The 7,833-nt window shown below is 43.7% G+C and overlaps 1 long non-coding RNA gene across 1 annotated transcript; it reads right to left on the bottom strand.

The window, feature by feature from the left end:
* Positions 1-1,569: 1,569 nt before the first annotated feature.
* LOC125722813 (uncharacterized) lies at positions 1,570-6,179 on the bottom strand. Its single transcript, XR_007386623.1, has 3 exons — positions 5,966-6,179; positions 4,360-4,432; positions 1,570-1,663 (listed from the first exon to the last, which is right to left on the bottom strand). It is a non-coding gene; the product is annotated as an uncharacterized LOC125722813 (long non-coding RNA).
* Positions 6,180-7,833: the final 1,654 nt, after the last annotated feature.

Here is a 7,833-nt window from a genome sequence, read left to right as displayed (position 1 = left end):
TTCATCACTGAGCTCCACAGGCATCCCATCCAAACTCCCAGAATTCTCTACACAGGAGCCCCTGCCTATCCTACACCACATCATGTCAATGTAAATGTCAGTATAGTGACACTGAATACTGACTGTGTCTCCTTTCATAGGCGTCACCTCCTGTTTGTCCACAAGCTGCCCTGGAGATCCTGAAGACACAAATCAGAAACAAAGGAAGCACTAACGTTTGCATAACAATAAGATATTCTCACTATCATTATGAACCAGTAACAAGATGTTTATATCGTCTTTCCGTACATTTTATGCATATGTATAGCTAAGCTATGACATTTGTCATATTACTTATCATACTTAACACGGGGGCAGCATGGTGGCGCAGTGGTTTGCCCTGCTGCCTTACAGCAAGAAGGTCCTGTGTTCAATCCTAAGTCCTTTCTGCGTGGAGTTTGCACGCTCTCCCTCTGTTTGTCTGACTTTTCACCAGGCGCTGTAGTTTCCTCCCACGGTCCAAAAGCATTCAAGAGGGGTTGAATGGTGAGTCTAAATTGGTCCTGTAGTTGTGTGTGCACCCTGTGGTGTGTTGGTGATTCCCCAGGGTTGGTTCCCACTTGTGCCCAGTGTTCTTGGGATAGGTTCCAGTCCCCAGGCAACCCCAGTTGGAATTAAGTGGCTTCAGAAAATGGATGGATGGATACTTAACCCCTGTAGAAGCCCATGTAAACTGATATGGTTACTTTTTCCACGCTACATTTATCATATTGGGAAAAATTTAAATGCATAGCAGCGGCCCTTCTACCTCCGACGAGCTAAAAGGTGTGGCACAAGTCCCCTTATCCTCAGGACACTTTATAACTGTGTCATCAAGAGCATCCTAACTGGATGCGTCGCCGGCTGGTATGATAGCCACACCACCTACCCCAGCAAAGCTCTGCAAGTAGCAGCACGGTGTGGGGAATATCATTATGAGATGAGCTTCCTGTCAGGTTCAGCTCCTGTTGTCCCAGTCTTGCATCCATAGCTTCTGGCTTTGACCTTGAATAGGATAAGTGCTACAGCCAATGGATGGATATTCCATACTTACATGCACTTCACACATTAATGTCAAATGAGAGTATAATTTTCTTTACATACACTGTTAAGTATTAACATGGTCTATATGAGTAATTATGTAACTAATATTAAATAAATTTAAAGAATATATACCATGCAGTGTTGGCCTCCCATCTGCAGGGTAGGCCACACGAATCCCAGCCATAGTCTGTGCCTATGTGTATAGACTTTGCGTGTCCTGAATATGTCACATTAGACATGGATTGATATCAAGCTTGGTACTTCATGATTAAAGCTAAATCAATAACGTAAAACATTCCCATTTAAATATTCAATTGCTTGGAAAAAGGCCTATTTACCAATTAAATCCGTAGCAATAGCACATAAATCCATTAAATACACAGATTAAGTTTAATTTGGTCTCAGATATTACAAAACCTCATGAATAATACACTGACATTAGGTGTCATTTGTGTGTTTTTTTTCCCATTAGCCTAGCCTACTTTTTGTCTCTGGGGAAAAGGATACGAATGAACTCGCATGTCCGCTAAACATGACTTTATACACAAACACGGAATGTAGTGTCCAGTGTTCAAACTCATTGATTTCAGGTCATTTTCACCTGTTGAAATGATTGAAGACAACAAAAAGATCATTTAAAGCATAAATGCATTTATTTTCTAATTAGATGTCAGCAAAACATTAAACAATTGTATGTAGTAATTGCAAGAAAACAAAAAGAAAACAAAATGTACCATTTTAAGTTTCTGGTACTGTGACATAACACTGATATCAGCGCATTTAACAACGTTACACATGACAGGCTAAACTATTCCTTCTAAGCTAGATATCCTAAACTCAGTACGTCCAAACAAAAGCAAAAACATAAATACTGTCACAGGTCCAGGGCGGATTGAGAGCGACAGCGTGTCATGGAGCAAGCAGAAACAGAGAGTGGACGACTCACTCAGGGATTCAAAGGAGGAAAGGGGAAAAACACTAGAGACACTAATAAAAACAAAAGCAGACCACGAGGGGTCAAAAACAAGACAAGGAACAACAGTAATCAAATAAGAAATCAGTCGGTGGGTCACAAGCTTTTTTTTTTTTTTCCCTCCACCACCCCCCCTCTGCGGAGGACCACTTTATTGTGCCCGAGATGTTATTTCAGGTGGAGTCTAGGACCCAACCTGACACGTGTGTATAGACAAACAGGCACACACATATACAAGCATACGTTCCCACCCTCATGCAGACATAAACAAATATTTACACATTCACCCAACATTTAGACACACAGAAATGAACGCTGTACACATACTCTCACTCCCCATGTATACTCTATGTGGACCCCTATTTTTCCTCTGGCGAGGAGACCAGAAGATCACCCCGGACCCCGCAGTAGCCGAGAAGCCCACCAGCCCAGACCCCGACCAGACGGCCAGCTCTTCCACTCAGCCCCCAGCCCCAAATGGTGAACAGGGAACGGGGGTGTGAAAAGACCCCATGCCCCCCTTCGCCCGCTCAGATGTGGTGTTGGTGTGTGTTGTTCTAAAGTGCTTTTAAAACAGGTGAAGGGCATGGCACTAACCACCCCCTGCCGACCAACAGCTGGTGTTAGCTCGGCCTCTCCCCAGAGCCCTCAATGTCTATGTGTGATTAAAATTGAGGTGTGGGCCCTGGCACCAGAGGTAAGGCTGAATGAACAGACCGCCCTCTGGATGCCATTCTGTGTGCCCATCCCCAACGCCCTAAATGTATGTGTCATGAGAGAGTAAGTAATGAGAGTGTCTACGTTGTAGTGTATGAATGAGGTACAGGTGGTCGCGAGGGGACAGAGGAGGAATACCTACCCTGCATCCCAGCAACGCACCTACACCTCAAAGCCCTACATGTGTGGTGGTGTGATGGAGCGGGAGGAGGGAAGCATTTAGGGATGGGGAGGAAAGGAATGGGGGGGGGCAAAATACCTCCCCCCCGGAGCCAGCTCCCCCGCTGACCCCCATAAGCACTCCCCGTTCCCCGAAATCCATCCAGGGAGGGGGGCCCAGGCCCATCCAGACCGGGGCCCAAGGCAGCAGCACCACCGGACCCCACTGCAAAGGAAAAGCTACCCCCGCCCCAGCATTCAGTCAACTCCCAGACTGCACAAGACAAAAGACATCCAAAGACATTGTACCTCTCTGAAAGGTAGAAACGTTTCACCGCTCGTCCAAGCAGCTTTGCATGTGCAAATGCACAACCCCTCACTCAACAGAGGTAGAGGCATTAGGCACAACCTGTCTCCAATTTAACCTGTGGCCCTCTCATCATTTGCCAAAACAAAAATAATTCCCAGGAAAAAAACAGACCCAATTCACACCTCCACCAGGTAGACCACCCTTAACGACCCACTCTATTGGAGTAGGAGGGACTGGTTACATCAACCCGCAACTCCCCCACCCCCCCCCCCCCCCCCACTTTTTTCACTCAACGAGCCCCCTTAGACTACTTACCCAGGAGGATAAATATGTGGACACTTACTACCTCCCTCAGTCTGAAGAAGCTGATTGGATGAGCAGCGAAATGTTTCTAACTTTCAGAGACAAGTCCAGTTGCCACGAGTCAACCACCAGAGAGTATGGTCTAAGGTTGCCTGGTCCTTCTGTTCCTCTATGGTGAAGGGTACCTTAAGGGTACCTTCACCACATTGCCATTTGACACTGACACCTTCACATTGCCTGCTTCTAAATCGCCAATGATCAGTTCTTCCAATAATAATTTGTCCACCTTAGTTTCAACAATATCCAAATTTATAGCATTCAGCTGGATTTCACTGTTTATAACTTCTACTGCCACATCCACAATTTCCAATTCAAATTCTTTTTCAAAAGCCTTTTCTCTAGTCTCCTCCACTTCAACTTCTCCAATTTGTACTTGCACAATTTCACAATTAAATTTACTTTGATCTAAATATTCGAGATCAAACTGGCAGAGGTCTACCAGCACAGCTCCTATCTTCAGACTGTCTTGATGGTTGTCTACAGGCTTTATGGAGATTGTCCTGTTATTTATCACAAAAGCCTCCAACCCATGTACATCTATCCCCTTATCCCTCCCAAGCTGGCTAGTGGGTGGAGTTACTTGGGAGCACTCCTCTTCATCACCCCAGCAGATGATCTCTTCCCACTTGTCCCAGGCTGCCCAATAAGCATCATCCGTCCAGCTAACTGCCTTGGCAATTCGCCTTCGGGAATGTGACTCAGTGGAACTGTCAGCCTGGTCAGAAGGTGATTCTGCTGGGGAGCACAGCTCTTTCTCATCTCCCCAGTCAATCACCTCTCCCCACTTGTCCCAAGTTGCCCAGTATCTGTCGTCGCTCCAGCAAACAGCTTTCTCAAATCGTCTGATTCTGAATGAGGAAAAACAACATACAGGCAATGCAATGGAGCTGTCAGTCACTCCTGACATGTGGACTACACTTCTGCACTGACCCACACCTTCCCAATCAACAACAGCATTACTGCACAGGCAGAGCTGCTATCTTTGGTCAGCTGGCTGGCGTGAGATTCTCAATTCCAGACAAGTCTGCACATTCATCTCCATATGTGTAACAGTCTTACTACCTTGTAAATAGTCTGGAGGGTTTGCAGACTACCCCAACACTTTTGATGGAGCTAATTTTAGGTTTATAATGGAACAAAACAGATTGACTACAAGACATCTTGAGTGAGGGTTGGCAACCCTGCATATGACACTAACTAACCAGCACATAAAATTTAAATATAATCCAAACAATATACTGAATTTTACACAAACATATTTCAATATACAGTCATACCTCGGCTCACGAACTTAGTTCCTGACCTGAAAAGTGCGTGACCTCAATCAATTTCTCCCATTACAAATAATGTAAATATGTATTATGTTCAATATGTTTAAACTTCAGAAACGCTGCATTTTCTTCAATTTTTAATATTTTTCTGTGACCAAGAATCCATCCATCCATTTTCCAAACCGCTTATCCTACTTACCTATCCCGGAATCAATGGGCACGAGGCAGGGAAAAATCGAGGATGGGGGGCCAGCCCATTGCAGGGCACACTCACACACCATTCACTCACACATGCACTCCTACGGGCAATTTAGCAAGTACCCGGAGGAAAGCCCACGACGACATGGGGAGAACGCGACCAAGAATATAGACTTAAATTAAAATAACCTTACTTGTAACAAATAATGCTGTTGGCACGTCAAACTGTCGGTGCAGCGGTAAGAAAATCGGGAGAAGACTAACAATAATAGAGGATTTATAAATGGAAAAATAAGTTCACACAACACGTTATTCACCATGAACTAGGACATATCGCCGTCTTTCTCTTTAGGTCACTCTATACATACATATATACACTTCGAGCACGCGCAGTACAACTCAACACCCCCTACCGTACAATCAAATTATGACAGACTGTGCACATATAACTGAGAGCATACATTTACATTTACATGCTAACAAATGCTAAATTAAATAAAACATTAAAACTGAGCATACGCTGGTCGCTCGAAAGACGCCAAAACACGGAAAAGAACCACAAAACATCCCACCAAAAAACTAAACAATCAACATTAAAAGACTGAGTAACAGTCAAATGCAGTAATTTCGAAAATATGATTTTTTTTTTATTATTATTATACTGGACATTTCTTCGCGTTTCGGGTGGTTCTTTGGGGAGCTTTCATTGGACCCTTTTGGGGACGTTTGTGTGTTCGCGGCCGGAAACACGGTTCGACAACCGGTACAAAACATTTTGGAACATCTGGTTCGTAACCCGATTTATTCGTGATCAGGACTGTTCGTGGGTCGAGGTACTACTGTACATACAAAGACAGATACTAAATAATAAGATAAGTTATACGATAAAATGGGAGCAGAAATGCAACGTACCTTGCCATCTTGGTGCAGAAAAGCAAGTGAAGCCGCGTCTTTCAAACCGGTAGCTTCCCACGTGCGGAGGCATCAAATGTAACCAAGCAACAACATAACTAAATAATAACATCATAATACGTATAGTTGTTATATAATAATGACAGCTTTATAAGTTTTTTATTTACTTTTAGAAGTAAATAAGAAAAAAAATTGTGTAAGAACTGCAAAGCAAGAATATAGTAGTAAGCATGAAGCACACATTCAGCTCTGGATAATATCAGACAATGACTTAAAGACACGTGAAATGAACTGCACTCTTGGAGTCTGTCTCTCCCCAAAGCACTATGCACGGTAACTTGTTTAATATGAGAATTATAAAATGACACTTTGGTAACATTGCAAACTGTTGTATCGCGATACATCAGTATGTCGAACTGTCACGCCCAGCTCGTACGATCCTCATGTGTGCCACGCCCCCCTGATTATCCACGTGTGCTTCCCCATTATACCCAGCTGTGGCCGATTATTTTCGCCCAGTCCTGTCTATTTCAGTCCATGTCTTGCTTTCGTTCCTGGTCTGTCATTGATGTTAGTCGATGTTCGTGCTTCGTCCCGTTTTAGTGCTAATAAATCCCAGTTTCCCCCGTGTTCTGCCTGCCTGTTTCCTGCCCGTGTGATCGCGCTCGCAACCAGCCAGAAACCTGACATGAACAAGGTTATACATCACGCAAGCTTCCCACAAGAACCTGTAATTAGACCAAGCGCGTACCACACTGGGCCCGGCTGCCTTATACGGCAACCGAGCACGATCGCATCCTGCCCCCCTCCCCAGTTCTGCCCCCGTGTTGCACTTACTGGTCCGGACGCGAGCACGTTTTGTCGTCAACCTGCAACTTTTTGTGTGAAAGAAACTTAAGAAGCAAAGCTGTGTACCACAGTAGGGTAGAATTCATGGTTAATTTCGTGGCTTATTTGGGGCGGTTTTGAGTATGATGACACACACAGATTTGTCAAGTATACAAAGCAGAGGTTTTTATTTATTCGTGCTGCACGTATAGGAAGATCCACACTTTATCAAATATCTCAGGCACACTGATGCTGCGCGGGATACCGGTGCCAAAAAGGTATTGCGGTACCGCATTTTTGAAAGCTGTTCGGTATTACATTACATTACATTTCTTTAGTACTTGTACTAATTACACTATTTTCGCTTCCGCTAACTATGGGATCATGACGATGGACTCTATATAGCAAAACCACTGCCGAAACTAAGTTATACACTAAGGTAGATCTGCACCCATCATGCTATATAAAATACTAAAACGTCAGTTAGTTAAGTATGATGTCCATAGCTTCACGTCAGTGATTTATGTCAGGGATATACATTGACGTCATCAAAGTTTGATGTTTGAAAAATAAATAGATAATAAAGCATAATGTGCTGCGTGGGAAGTGTTTTATATGTGATCAGGTCATCAGAGCTGTATTATGGGATGTCACCAAGACAGGTAATGCTAATACTTAAAAGTAAATAGCATAATCATACAATGATAAGAAAGAGAATAAGGCAAAAACATTTCTTGAAATTTGGCCTGAGGGTGGCGCTAGAGTGATGGATGGATTGAACCCAAATTTGGTATGAATAGTTGGAACTGACCTCTATCGATGTGCCAAATTTCAAAAAAGTTGCCAATCAGCTCTATGGGCTGCCATAGACTCCCATGGCAAAAAGCATAATAATAGTGAAAACTACTAAAAACTATAGGTATCCTAATAATAATAGACTGTCATCTCTAAATTGCCCACAGTGTGTGAGTGAGTGCATTCACTGCAATGGACTGGCATCCCATCCAAAAGTATACCATTGTGTCCTATGCTACCTGGGA

The sequence above is a fragment of the Brienomyrus brachyistius genome, unplaced genomic scaffold (genome assembly GCF_023856365.1).
Source record: "Brienomyrus brachyistius isolate T26 unplaced genomic scaffold, BBRACH_0.4 scaffold42, whole genome shotgun sequence".
NCBI lineage: Eukaryota > Metazoa > Chordata > Actinopteri > Osteoglossiformes > Mormyridae > Brienomyrus > Brienomyrus brachyistius.
The sequence above is the reverse complement of the archived record's forward strand: the minus strand, read 5'-3'. Positions and strand labels throughout refer to the sequence as shown.